General features: G+C 44.3%; 1 long non-coding RNA gene across 2 annotated transcripts; it reads left to right on the top strand.

Annotated features, from left to right (window-relative positions):
- The first annotated feature begins 478 nt into the window (after positions 1-478).
- On the top strand, positions 479-14244 carry LOC148142087 (uncharacterized). 2 transcript variants are annotated; one of them, XR_015752301.1, is made up of 3 exons: positions 479-972; positions 3175-3298; positions 14125-14244. It is a non-coding gene; the product is annotated as an uncharacterized LOC148142087 (long non-coding RNA). The 2 variants fall into 2 exon arrangements; XR_015752300.1 differs by having other exon boundaries at positions 479-1173.
- Positions 14245-15020: the final 776 nt, after the last annotated feature.

Raw genomic sequence — 15020 nt, 5'->3', positions numbered from 1 at the left:
CGTCAACCAACATCCCGACTTCTGAAGGGAAATTGATTGGTAAAGCAGCTGAAGATGGTTGGGCCAAAGACTCGACCCTGAGGAACTCCCCTCTAACTAAGAAGGCCTGTTTCACAAATGGGACATTACACATCTGTACAGGTTGGTTAAAAATATCACCTGCAGAAAAATCCAGAGATTCAGGTAGACTGCTGTTTGTTTCAAAGATCACCTGAGGGCGAAGCTGTTTTAAAGCTACCGCCGAGGACACTGCAGCACCCGGGTAATGGGTTCTGAAGAAGGTGCACACAATACTGGAATGGTTCACTCTGTATCTGCGTTAACATCTCCTGCCAGACACTGCTGACCTCCTCCAGCACTGTCTGATTGACTCTCTGATTTTCAGCATCTGCATGAGTCACCCTTAGGACCCGCCCGGCACTGTGACGTAATGGATAGTCTGCGCATGCGTCCACATCCCCGGCCAAGATGGCGGCTGTTCACCTCGGAACTGCGATACATTTAACTGCAAGTTACTTTTCAAGGTGTTCGCTTCTCGCTGAAATGGTTTATAAACGCTCTCCAGCTCCTGCAGCCTTACCGTGTGGAAAAGCGCGTCTCTCCCCATTTTCAACGGAGATAAAGTCGGTACTGCCAATGTGCTGCCCTCGTCTGTCGCGTGTATAGTGGGCTTTGAGTACCGCGGCGCATGCTGGGTAGCTACACCCGCCATTCAATTCAGTGATTTCAGAAGATTGATTCTGTTCATAAATAACTTTTTTTTCTCTGTATTACAACCTTTTGTTTTTAAAATAATCTTTGGAAGAACAAAATTGGCGGTTAGAAAAAAATACCTTAAAGTGGGATGCATCTATCGAATCTCTCAATTGTCTCTACAACATCATCTTGTCATGAAAGTACGGGATCTCTCAAAGCCTTTGTAAATTCCCGTCCTGAGTTGATGGTGGTGGATTTTGGAAACTCCTTTAACAGGTGGACGTTTAGCACTCAAACCAAGAGATATATTTGTTTATTCTGAATGTGTCTCAACATGTGTCTTTTGTCATGTCATTTTGCAGAGAAATGGAAGTAATGAAAACTGAAGTTTTTCTCTGATTCCAGTTCTGTGCTATCTTCTCAGCTACAAGGTCCAGCCTAAGAGTTTACATTAAGGACAATGAAATTGGTTCAGTGGTGAATATTATCGAGCATTCAACTATAACTCAATACTGAACTTGCTTTGCTGTGGTTCATTGGTCAGGCCCTGGTGTGATCCCTTTACTGGGGATCAGAATCCATGTCTATCCAATGCTCTGTTTCATCCCTGTCCTGCATGACAATCTCTTTTCCATTGTCCAACATGTGTCACCTTTAATGATGTGGATTTTAACCAGATGTGATAGTTTATTGTTATTCCGTCCAGTCATGTTCAAATGAGGGTTTCATCACTGCATGTCCCTAAGCTATGTGCTGTTAATTTATTCCAATCGTATATGTGGCCTCCCTCACAAACATCACTCAGACTTCCCTATGCTCCTGCTTGCTTTTATTCTTCATGCTCCTTCTTACACACTGTTTTCCCTTCCCTGTTCTTACCACCCCATCTCCCCTTCCCTGTCCTGACCAATCCACCTCCCCCACAATCCCTTTCATTTCTCTTTCATCCCTGAGAGGCGCAAGTCTTTTCACGGTCGAGATCCTTCTTTGGTACATAATTTTTAAAGAGTTACATAGAACGTAGAACAATGCAGCACAGGAACGGGCCAACGATGTTGTGTTGAACATGCCGCCCAAAACCCTTTGTGCAGTCAACCTGAAACCAAACTGTGTTAGCCTGACTGCAAGTTGGGAACATGCTGGACTGTATTATAAAGGATACGACAATAAATGATAACCGGACGCTTAGGAACAATGGGAAAAATATGGTTTTGTAGAAGCGCAATATTTTCAAATCTGTTGTATTAAAATTTTGGTATGAGCATAAGTGGCAGAATAGATAGGGGTGTGGGAGGCTGTTGGTGGTGGGGGATGTTTAAAATTCCAGAAGCATTTTGACAAGTTTCAACAGGAGCTAAAGTATAGCGAGGGAGAGAAAAGAGCCCCTGAAAGGTCACTGAGGCGGTTTATGTGGAATCACAGTTGATGGGGGAGATCTGGAAAAAGAAGTGTTAGGATTTACTGTGGGGAATCAGGAGAAAACAGCACAAGGAGCGCACTGTCAGCCCAAAGCCGCACCCACCCCCTTCACATGGCCACCTTCTGCCCCAAGTGTAACAGAGTCTGTGGAAGGCCACATTGGTCTGTACAGCCACCAACACACTCCCCCTGAGCGTGGGAGATAGTCAGCCTCGTCTGTGACCCATCACCAATGCGATGATGAGAGAGGAAAGTTGAATCCCCTCACTGTTATCCCAATGCCTTTGTTACAAATTCAAATAATTCCCTGTTAATCCAGTGTCTCACAATGTAATGCTGAAAAGGGGCCTTAATGCCCCACCTTCTTGTTCACCCTGTGACCATGTCTCCCTGCATGTGATTAGGTAGAATTCACAAGTCACACGTGCCTATCCCTTATTGCAAATACTTCTTTCATCGAAATTTAGAAACAGTAATTTACTTTTTATCACAATTTCCGGTTACAAACATATTTGCTGATGTACAATTTTAATTAAACTCACTTCCTTCCTGTTTCTTTCTGTTTCTCCTCAGCCACGTCCCGATGTTTCAATATTTTAACCTTTCCCCATAGAATTGGGATTTCCTTTCAGCTGAGCTCTGTACTCCTCATGTGTGTCAGTTTAAAGCACTCTGCATAATCCTGGTCATATGATTAACCAGGGCACTGGTTCCACCACTGTACCATCCCAATAAAATAGCTGACTTCTCCATGAGAACTGGTAGCAGTTCCCACTGCATCAGACTCACTTCTTCTGACACCATTGTTTGATTCAGTAAACCTGCTGCACTCTGGTGATATCACTCAGTATCTCTCCTCTGTCAACGCCTCTCACTCCTGCAGCTGGTCTGAGATTCTGAGCCAACAGAATTCTCCACTCCAGAGAGACGCAGCAGCACAGGCCAGGGATGGAGACTGGGATTTTCCAGGTCTCTGTTGGACTCAGTTCTACTCTACATGAGTCATCCTAACTGTCTCAGTCTAATTTCCCATTCTGTCTGTTTCTCTGTCTCCTGTAGGTAATCAGGATACTCCGGACTTAGCCGAATTCCTAATTCTCGTCCATTACCACATTGAAGACAATTGGTCAGCCAGAGAGAGATGGAGAGTGAGATCTGGAGCCTTCAGTAAATCCTGCAGCTGGTAAGATCACTCACTGTAAACAGCACAGGGAGTAGTTAGTGGCCTTCTCTATTCAGACCCGGAAGACAGGACATAGATACAGAGCTTAGCAAGGAAGCTACATTCTATGCTTCATTCCCACCATCTTGTGAGAGTCCTGCTCTCACCTCTGCTGTACTGGTACTCACTGAGTCAGCACAGAGATCCCAGGCATCAATCCTGCCCCATGCTATATTAGTGATCTCTGTAATATCCTCCAGTCCCAATAATCTTCTCTCTGTGTGCATTAGAGGAGATTCCAAACAATGCTCTCTCAGGTTCTCCAATCCCTAACACCCTAATCCCTACATTTTTCCAGTAGATACTAAATTACTACATCCCTGTAAACCCTGACAGTGCTGCTTATCCCTGTAAACTCCTCCTACCAACACCACCCTCCATGTCAATGTATTTTACTTTAACCTCTTCGTCTTTCCCTATCTGTGAAAACTACTCCAGCTCCTACAATCCTTCCTTAGCTGTGAAAAAAATGTAATCTCCTTATCCTTCTCCAATTCTTCGAACTTAATCGATGTAAACTTCACCCTCAACCCCGCCACCCCCTACCCCCACCAACCCTTCCGACAATGGAACCTCTTTCAGTTTGAGCAATCGTCCCCATCTGTGTAACTGTCTCCAACCCAGCAACCTGGCATTGTCCATTGTTTTCCTATCTCCGTCGTCTCCAGAGCCTAGAAGTCCACTTACATCTTTAAACGTCTTCAGTCAGTACAATCTTCCATATCTCTGTTAGTATATAAAATACTCTTCTCCCTGAAACGCCCTGAAACTCCCAGACAACTGTAGACCAGTGAGCCTGACGTCAGTGGTGGGCAAGTTGTTGGAGGGAATTCTGAGGGACAGGATGTGCATGTATTTGGAAAGGCGAGGACTGATTCGGGATAGTCAACATGGCTTTGTGCGTGGGAAATCATGTCTCACAAACTTGATTGAGTTTTTGGAGAAAGTAACAAAGAGGATTGATGAGGGCAGAGCAGTAGATGTGATCTATATGGACTTCAGTAAGGCGTTTGACAAGGTTCCCCGTGGTAGATTGATGAGCAAGGTTAGATCTCATGGAATTCAGGGAGAACTAGTTACTGGATACAGAGCTTGCTCAAAGGTAGAAGACAGAGGATGGTGGTGGAGGGTTGTTTTTCAGACTGGTTGCCTATGACCAGTGGGGTGCTACAAGGATCGGTGCTGGGTCCTCTACTTTTTGTCATTTTCATAAATGATTTGGATGCAAGCATCAGAACTACAGTTAGTAAATTTGTAGATGACACCAAAATTGGAGGCGTAGTGGACGGCGACGAAGGTTACCTCAGATTACAATAGGATCTTGACCAGATGGGCCAATGGGCTGAGAAGTGGCAGATGAGTTTAATTCAGATAAATGCGAGGTGCTGCATTTTGGGAAAACAAATCTTAGCAGGAATCATACACTTCATGGTAAGCTCTTAGGCAGAGTTACTGAACAAAGAGACGTTAGGGTGCAGGTTCATTGCACCTTGAAAGTGGAGTTGCAGGTAGATAGGATAGGGAAGATGGCGTTTGGTATGCTTTTGTTTATTGGTCAGAGTATTGAGTACAGAAGATGGGAGGTCATGTTGTGTACAGGACATTGGTTAGGCCACTATTGGAATATTGCATGCAATTCTGGTCTCCTTCCTATCAGAAAAATGTTGTGAAACTTGGGAGTGTTCAGAAAAGATTTACAAGGATGTTTCCAGGTTTGGAGTATTTGAGCTATAGGGAGACGCTGAACAGGATGGGGCTGTTTTCCGTGGAGCGTCGGAGGCTGAGGTGTGCACAAAATTATGAGGGGCATGGACAGAGTAAATAGACAGTCTTTTCCCTGGAGTCGGGAAGTCCAAAACTAGAAGGTATGGATTTAGGGTGAGAGGGGAAAGATATAAAAAAGACCTAAGGGGCAACTTTTTCATGCAGAGAGTGGTACGTGTATGGAGTAAGTTGTGGAGGCTGGTACAATTGCAACATTGAAGAGGCATTTGAATGGATAAATGAATTGTAGGCGTTTGGAGGGATATGGGCCAGGTGCTGGCAGGTCGGACGAGATTGGGTTGGGGTATCTGTCCATCATGGACGGGTTGGACCGAAGGGTCTGTTTCCAGTCTGTACATCTCTATGACTCTATGTCTATGACCCTCTGTCTGTGCCTATCAGTCTTCCTGCCGCTAACCTATATCCATCCCTATCCCTATCTCCAGAATCTAACCCAGCTCCCTCTCTCTCTGTAAATTCCTCCAATCCCCAAACCTCTTTGTCCCTCTGACGTTCTTGAGCAGATGTAACTCTGTTTAACTCGAACATCCTCGAGCCCCTGCAAGCCTCCCTTTCCCTGTAACTTCTCTCCATCTGTTCAACTCTCCACTACTGAGGAATGACTCCCTGCATTCGCCATAAATGAGATGGAATGACAGTGCACAGATATGATTGACCTGTCATTCCTGAGATGTGGCTGCAGAATGGCCATCGCATGGAAGTGAATACTGATGGGTTTTGTGGGATCGAGGCAGGCTAGCCAAAAGGCAACATGTTGTGAAGAAAGGATGAGGTGAACGCAGAAATGAGCCATTCATGTGGAAGTGAAGATCAAAATTTGGAGTCTTATTTGAGTGGAGCTGAGAATAAGCAAGCAGCAGCAGCAGCTCTTAGCAGGAAGTCTTTTATAAGAACCAGACAGTGATGGGTATGTCATTATGGTTACAGTCAGGATACTGAATGTACTTGTAGCAAGGGCAGTACAGTAACTGTGTGTGACAGTAGTCTCCATCCCGACTGGATAACTAATGAGTATCAGAGCCGGGATGGAATCCTGGATTGTATACGAAATGTTTTACTATAACATCACATCAAGGAGCCATCAACAAAATTGTCTTTTATAGATCAAATGCTGTGTAATAATAAATATCTAGTAATCCCATTATATAGGTATTTTGTGAGCTGAGCCCCATAATGTTATGCAGGACATACTGAGTTTGAGTTCCGACCATGAGATGGAGGAGCGGAATTAGGCCATTTGGCCCATTGCGTATGCTCTGTCCTTCAGTCAGATCATGGCTGATCTGATGATCCTCTACTCTATTTACCAGCCTTTTCCACAAAACCCTTGTCTCCCTGATTCATTAAAATCTGACCAAGTCTGTTGTAAATATTCTTAATGACCCAACCTCGACAGCCCCCTGCAGTCAGGAATTCCCACAAAGTCACTCCCTCTGAATGAATACATTCCTCCTCATCTCCATCTTAAATGGGTGAGCCCTTGCTGGGACTTTATGCTCTTTGGGTACAGATTCTCACACCATTGAGACAAAAGGAAGTGACAGAGATCATTATTGCAGATGACATGAAAATTAGTGGAGTCGATGTTAATAATCAAGGTGATCCAAGGTTGCAGGAGGTTACAGATCAGTTGGAAAGATGTGCAGAGAAATGACAAATAGAGTTTAAGCTGGACAAGTCTGAGGTCATGTCAAATTCAAGAAGAAAGTTAGCATCTGAGGGACATTGATGTACGGAAGGATCTTGGTGCAAGTCAGTAACTCCCTGAAAATGGCAACACAAATGTTTTAGATGGGAAAGAAAGGAAATGTAACACTGGCCTTCTTCGGTCACAACGTTGGGTACAGTGGTTTGCATCTGATGTTGTAATTTTATAAAATGTTTGTTTGGTCACATTTGGAGTACTGTGTGCAGTTCTCATCTCCACACAATAGGAAGGATGGGGAGGCTTTGGAGAGGGTACAAAAGGGGTTTATCAGCACGTTGCCTGTGTTAGGTTTTTGAAGGGAGTGTTAGGTGTAAGAGGAAATTTAACAAAGTTGGATTGTTTTGTGAGAGTATCAGAGGTTGACAGGCGACCAGGTGCAGGAAATCAACATTAGGACAGGGACAGATCATGTGGTTAGTCGGAAAGTCTTTTCCAATGTGTCAGTTTCAAATAGCTGAGCACATAGATTTAAGGTGAGAAAGAGAAAGTTTAAACGAGATGTGTGATGCATGTTTTTCTAACGTAGAGAGTGGAAGTTACTGAGGGAGGTCGGACAAGCAGAAATATGAGCAAAGCATTGAAGTGGCATTTAGACAGAAATATGGACAGGCAGAGAATAGAGGGATATGGACCATGTGCAGGTAGATGGGACGAATTTAGAATAGCATCCTGGACAGCGCAGCCATGATGGGCGGAAGGGCCTATTACTGTGCTGTACTGTTCTGTGTTCTAACTTCCTAGCATCTAAACTGTCAAAGCCTCCCAGAATCTTGAATGTTTCATTCAACTTCGCTCTCATGTTTTCTGAACGTCAATGGGTTCAACCTCAGTCTACTCCATCTCTTCCCATTAGAAAATCCCTCCATTTTCAGGATCAGCCGAGTGACCCTTCTCTGGCCTGCCTCCAATGTGACAATGTCGTTCCTTAGGGCACTCAGACTGCTCATAATATTCTAGGTGTGGTCTGATTGTACCTTACCCTAGATCTCCCTTTTTTAGACGCCATTTCCTTTGTAATAAATACCAGCATTTGATTTGTCTCCTCTATTACCTGAAGAGCTACTAAGCTACATTTTTCAGATTGATAAGCAAGAACTCCCACAACCCTTTCTGCTGTCAGTCGGAAACCAAATAGTGTTAGCCTGACAGTAAGTCAGAAACATGCTGAAATGTGTGAGAAAGGATATGTCAATAAACAATAACTGGACCCTTAGAAACACATTTTCCTACAAGAGAATTTGTTATTGAGCCTGTTGGATTTTATTTGTTGGTGTGAAAAATAATGGCAGAGTAGATAAGGGTGTCGGAGAAGTGTGTTGGTACGGAGGTTATGGATTATTTGAATTTTCAGATGCCTTTGCACAAGTTTCCAGAAGGGCTAATGAGTAACCTGGTAGAGAATAGGGCCCGTTAAAGCTCAATGAAGTCACCTATGTGTGGAACCAGAGGAGATGGGTGAGATATTAGCCAAAATAGTGTTGTCAGAATTTACTGTGGAGAAAGACACGGAAGCTCAAGAACTTTGGGAAATAAATAGTGATATCCTGGCAAGAATGCTCAACAGAGAAGAGAAAGCGCTGTAATCTTAAAACAAATAAAGGTCGATCAATCCTCAGTAGCTCATTAGATCGATCCTAGAACATTGTGGGAAGCTAGGGAAGCGATTGCAGTGTCCCTAACATAGATAATTACATTATCAACAGACACGGTGAGGTGTCGGAAGACTGGAAGGCGGCTAACGCTGTTCCATCACTTCAGGCTGCAGGGAAAAGCCAGGAAGTGACAGCCCAGTGATGGGTAAGTTGTTGGAGGTGCTTCTGAGAGAAAGGAGTTAAGTATATTCGGAAGGGCAAGGGCAGACTAGAGATAGTCAGCATAGCTTTGTGAGTGGATAAGTGGTTCACAAACCGGATTGACTCTTAAAGAAGTGGAGACAGTGAGGTCTGCAGATGCTGGAGATCAGACTTGACAGCGTGTTGCTGGAAAAGAACAGCAGATCAGACAGCATCCGAGGAGCAGGAAAATCGACATTTCAGGCCAGAGCCCTTCATCAGGAATGAGGAGGTTGCCAAGAGATAGATGAAGGCACAGCAGTCAATGTTGTCCACATGGACGTCAGCAAAGCATTTGACAAGGCTCTAAGGGATGTAGAATGTCTAGTCAAGAGGAAGAACGAAGCTGACTTAAGGTTGGGGAAGCAAGAATCAAATAGAACTCTAGATGGTTACATGGGGCAGCACGGTGTCTCAGTGGTTAACACTGCTGCCTCATAGCACCTGGGACCTGATTTTAATTCCAGCCCCTGGTGACTGTATGTGGAGTTTGCATGTTCTCCCATCGTCTGCGTGTGTTTCCTCCCGGTGCTCCACTATCCACTGACAGCCCAAAGATGTGCACATTAGGTGACTCAGACATGCTAAATTACCCAGAGTGTTCAAGGATGTGTAGGTTTGGCACTTGAGTCAGGGAATATGTAGAGTAATATGGTGGGGAATGGGTCTGGTTATGATATTCTTTGGAGGTTTGGTTTGGAGGTGTTGGGCCAAATGGCCTGTTTCCACACTGTAGGGATTCTCTGAAGGTATCAGGAAGGAACTGAAGAATGGACTTAGGACACCTCGAAGGAGGCATGAAAAAGCTTTATTGGGAAGGATTAAGGAAAACTGTAAGGCATTCTCCACTTACATGTGGACCAAGAGCATGGCCAGAGTGAGGGTAGGGCTGATTTGGGTTAGTGGAGGGAACTTGTGTCTGGAGTCACAGGAGGTAGGGGAGGTGGTTAATAAATACTATGCCTCAGTACTTACGACTGAGATGGACCTTGTCATTTGTGAGGACAGCATGAAAAGGGCTGATACATCTTTACAGGTTGATGTTAAGAAGGAGGATGTGCTGAGAATTTTGTAAAACATAAGAATAGATAAATCTGCTGCACCCGAAGCGATATGTCCAAAGTTACTGCAGGAAGCGAGGGAAGAGATTGCTGAGCCTTTGGCGATGACCTTTGCACCCTCACTGTCCACTGGAGACATACCAGATGATTGGAGGCAGGAAAATGTTATTTACTTGTTCAGGAAAGGGAATAGGGAGAATCTTTGGAATTACAGACCTGTCAGTCTTATGTCTGTGGTGTGCAGATTATTGAGGAGGACTCTGAGAGACATGATTTATGATTCATTAAAGATAGTCTGCTTGACATTGTAAGGGGCAGGTCATGCCTTACAAATCTTATTGAATCCTTCGAGAACGTGACAACACGTTTATGGCTCATTCAGAAATTACGGAGGCATGGGATACAGGGAAACCTGTCTGTCTGGATACAGATTTCGTGCCTCACAGAAGACAGAAGCTGATGAAGGATGGAAAGCATTCATCCTGGAGCTCGGTGACCAGTGGTGTTTTGCATGGGTTAGTTCCGGGAACTCTGCTGTTTGTGATTTTTATAAATGAATTGGATGTGTGAGTGGAAGAGTGGGTTAGTAAGTTTGCCATTGTCACGAATGTTGGTGGAGTGGTGGATAGTGTGGAGGGCTGTTGTAGGTTGCAACAGGACATTGACAGGATGCAGAGCTGGGCTGAGAAGTGGCATATGGAGTTCAACCTGGAAAAGTGTGAATTGATTCATTTCGGAAAGTCGAACTTAATTTTCTATTACAGGGTTAAAGGCGGTAGACTTGGCAATGTGGAGGGACAGAGGGATCTTGGGTTCCATGCCCATAGATCCCTCAAAGTTGCCACCCAAGCTGATAGAGTTGTTAAGAAGGAATCTGTTGTGTTGACTTTCATCAGCTGGGGGATTGAGTTTTAAAGCCGTGAGGTTATGCTGCAGCTCTATGGAGCCCTGGTTAGACCCCACTTGGAATATTGTGTTCAGTTCAGGTTCCCTCATTACAGGAAGGATGTGGAAGCTTTAGAGAGGGTAAAGAGGAGATTTACCAGGATGCTGCCTGGACTGAAGAGCATGTCTTATGAAGAAATTTTGAGGGAGCTAAGGCTTTTCTCATTGGTATGAAGAAGGATGAGGGGTCACATGGTCGAGGTGAACAAGATGGTGTGAGGCATAGACAGTGAATAGTGCGAGATTTCTTTTTTGCATGGCATAAATGGCTATTATGAGGGGGAATAATTTAAAGTGATTGGAGGATGGTTAAGGGGAGATGTCAGAGGTAGGTCTTTTACACAGAGAGTGACGGGTGGGTGGAATGCACTGCCAGCAGTGGTAGTAAAATTAGATACATTAGGTACATTTAGTAGACTCTTGGATAGGCACATGGATGACAGTAAAATGAAGGGTACGTAGTTAGTTTGATCTTATAGTTGCATAAAAGGTTAGCATGACATCATAGCCGAAGGGTCTTGTGCTGTACTGTTCTGACTTCTATCTTCCATGTGGTAAACTGGATAATAAGCTCAGATCAATGCAAAAGGATATGGCATTCAGGAGGAGCTAGTCAACTGGATACAAAATTGGCTTGATGGTAAGAGACAGCGGGTGATGGGAGACATGTTGTTTTTCTAACTGGATGCATGTTTGGATAAATGGTTTGGAAGGGAATATTGGTTTCCTGATAAGTACGTTTCTTGAGTGACACTGAAATTGGTGGTAAAGTGGACAGTGAATAAGGTTATCTGTGATACAACAGGATGGACACTACTGCTGCGAAAGTGAGCTGGAGAATAGCAGATGAAATTAATTAGATAAAGGTGAAGTGTTCCATTTTGGTGAAACAAAACAGGGTGGGACTTGTACAGTTAACGTTCGGGCCCTGAAAATATTGTCAATCAGAGACCCGGAGATGCAGGTACACAGTTCTTTGAAAGTGGTGTCACAGGTAGACAGGCTGGTGAAACAGGAGTTTGGGATGGTTACCTTCATTGGGCAGAGCATTGAGAGTAGGAGTTGGGTTGTCAGGTTTGGCTGTACAAGACATTGGTGAGATCACCATAAACGAATTATTGATCAATCGGATGAACTCATCTGATTCACTTACCTGCTTTAGGGAAGGACATCTGACATTCTAACCTGGTCTGGCCTACATGTGACTCCAGACCAACAGCAATATGGCTGAGTCTGAGCTATCCTCTGGGCGATTATCTGTGGGGACAAAGAATGATGTTCCGATCAGTGACACCCACATCCCATGAATGAATAAATAAAAATACATATGTCCCTCCCTACCTCTGCATCAGCTGCAGCTGCAGCAATTCGTCCTGGCTTTGTAACACCGTTCAGGCCCTGACCACTCTTTGAAATGCTCTCACCACCTCCAGCACCTTCAGCTGCCCTTGTTCCTATCGTGTCAATAAACCCTGACAATGATTCCCCTTCCCACTGCCCTCCTCCTGCTCGCAGACCCTTTGCAATCCCCTTAAAACGTACTCATAATTCACACTCTCACTTCAGGTTTTTAAGAACGTTCGGTGATCTTCTAAGCCTGATAACTAATTTGATCCATTTTGTCCGAAGCGGGGTGGGAAATTATTTCTGAGGTTTTGTCTGTTTGAACGGAATATCCTTTTGTTGAGTGATTTCCACTGTTCCTTCAAATGTTTTCCACTGTTCATTTACAGACATATGTTTCAGTCTGTTTAGCCTGTTTACCGTTGTCAGTTCTCCTCTCAAACTCATGTAAACGGTGATTTTTATTTCTAGTTGTGGCTTGTCCTTTCTGTGATTCACTTGAAAACTCTCCATTTCTTTAAACTGCACTTAATCACAATTTCCCAGAGGATCTCTTCAGGTGACATTACTCATTCACTAAGTTTCATCGCACAATGGTCAATCAGAGATAGTTACATTCCCAGCCAGCTGCACATTGTGTTATTCAAAGAAACTGAAAAACATTCTCTGAACTCCTCTTCCAATATCACTCTTGGGTCAGTGTGACAATCCCAGATTATGCGAATATTGAAATATCCCAAAATTATCACAATGTCTTTGTTAAAAAATTCCAATGTTTTCCTTCTTAATGCAGTGATGAGCAATGGAATGCTGTTCGGTGGTCTAAAACTGTTCTGCTGCTTGTGTCCTTGGCAAGTAGTAGCCAGAAGTTACATTCAGACTGACTCTACTTCATGACCTGAGGCCAAATACTTCCTCTGTGATACCTTTGTTATCCATTATTGTTAGCATTGCCCATTTTGTCTGAATTTCTGAACGATTGAAAATTCATGTTCCACCTTTTGTTCGCCCTGTAACCAGGTCTCCCTGGTGCCTAAAGCTCTTTCATCTGTGTCACAAATCCATCGACCTTATTGCAGAGACTTTGTCCATTCAAAAAAAAACATGATTTACTCTTTCCCACAAACTCCTATCACAAACCGATTTGCTGATGTACAGTTTTACTTAAACTCTGTCCCTTCCCATTCCTTTCTGCTTGTCTTTCAGCCACATCCCCATGCTGTTCCGATGCTTCACTTTTTCCCTTTGGACTTGGAAAGCTCCTTTCACCTGAACCCAGTCCCTGCATCCTCTCTGTCAGTCTAAACCCCTGTCCATAAACCTACCGACATGTGTGGGGAGGACACTGGTCCCATTACAGTTCCATTGGGGCCCAGTGCAATGGGATTGTTTTTATTCACTCGGGGGATGTGGGTGTCTCTGGCTGACCAGCCGCTCTAGCCCAGCCCTAGCTGCTCTTGAACTGCATAGTTTGCTCGGTCATTTCAGAGGGTAATTAAGAGGCACACACTTCGCTGTGGTTATGTCGTGCCGACCACGTGAGAATGGCAGATGTCCTTCTCGAAAGGACAGGTGTTTGGATTTTTTGTACATCAGCCGTGGTTTCATATTATTTATGGATTATTAATTATTATGTTTAAAATTATTGATTTCAAATTCCACCATTTCAGATGGTGGGATTCAAACCAGCCTCCCCTGAATATTAGCTGAGGGCTTGAATCTATGCTCTACCAATAATATCACTTGGTCATCACTTCACCTGCTTGTCCCCGAGCACTGGTACCAGTGCATCATGAAACAGAACCCTTTCTTCCCACACAATAGTTTGAGCCTGATACCTTCCAGCACTCTGGTGATATCATTCAGTATCTCTCCATGTGGTATACCTCACTGTGAGAGTCTAATTGCTGCCTGTGTCAGTGCCTCTCACTCTTGCAGCTACACAGATTCTGAGCCAACAGAATTCTCCACTCTAGCGAGATAAGGCATCACAGGCCAGAGATGGAAACTGGGATTTTCCAGATTTTTGTGGGACTCAGTGCCATTCGAAGTGTGTAGCCCTCACTACGTCAGTTTAATTTTCCATTCTGTCTCTTTCTCTGTCTCCTGTAGGTTCTCAGGAAGTTCCTGACTCAGTATACTTCCCATCTTCTGGGTCTCTTGTTCATCACCTCATTGAAGATGGTTGATCAGCCAGTGAGAAAAAGGGGAGGGAGATCTGAAGCCTTCAATAAATCCTGCAGTGAGGTAAGATCACCCACAGTGCACAGAGCAGAGAGCAATGAGAGGGATCCAAACATCGGCTAACAAGACATGACATAGAACCAATGCTGGTGGGGGAGCACAGTACAGACACACCCCAGTTTCAATCACCACCCCTACTGTTAGTTGTGTTGTACTAAGACAGCATCAGGAGTGTCACAGTTATCAATCCAGGCCTGTGCTGTCTTAGTGAGCATCAGCAGCACAGTGGGGAAAGCAGGCCTCCCTTGAGAGTGTGGGAATGCTGCCTGGGATCTCCAACACTATATCTATGGCATGTCTCATGGTCCGATGTCTGCAATAATTTGTAACTCAAATAACCATTCCTGTCCCTGTGACCTCCTCCATTCCCGATAGTCCCTCCACATGTTTGAAATCTACTGCATTCCAGAATACCATCCCTATCTCTGTAACTTGCTTCAGTCTCTACAACATGCCTCATTTCAGTAGTCCCCTCCTCCAATGACAGAACCAAACAGAACTGAATCAGAACCTTTGGTTTGATCCAACTAGTCCATGCTGCCCAGTGTCCCTGAAAGAGTTGCTTTTGCCTGCATTTGACCCATATCCATTCAAACCTTCTCCTCTCCATTTTCCTGCCCAAGTTTATTTCACGTGTTTTAATGTACTTTTCTCTGCAATTGCCACGGCAGTTCCTTCAATATGTACACCATATTCTGTGTGGAAAATGTTCTCCTCCCGTCCCTTTTAAGTCTTTCCTATCCACCTCACATTTATGCCCTTTA

This window comes from Chiloscyllium plagiosum, unplaced genomic scaffold, assembly GCF_037043375.1.
Source record: "Chiloscyllium plagiosum isolate Xiang-an unplaced genomic scaffold, Cpla_swu_hap1 HiC_scaffold_31, whole genome shotgun sequence".
Classification (NCBI taxonomy): domain Eukaryota; kingdom Metazoa; phylum Chordata; class Chondrichthyes; order Orectolobiformes; family Hemiscylliidae; genus Chiloscyllium; species Chiloscyllium plagiosum.
The sequence above is the reverse complement of the archived record's forward strand: the minus strand, read 5'-3'. Positions and strand labels throughout refer to the sequence as shown.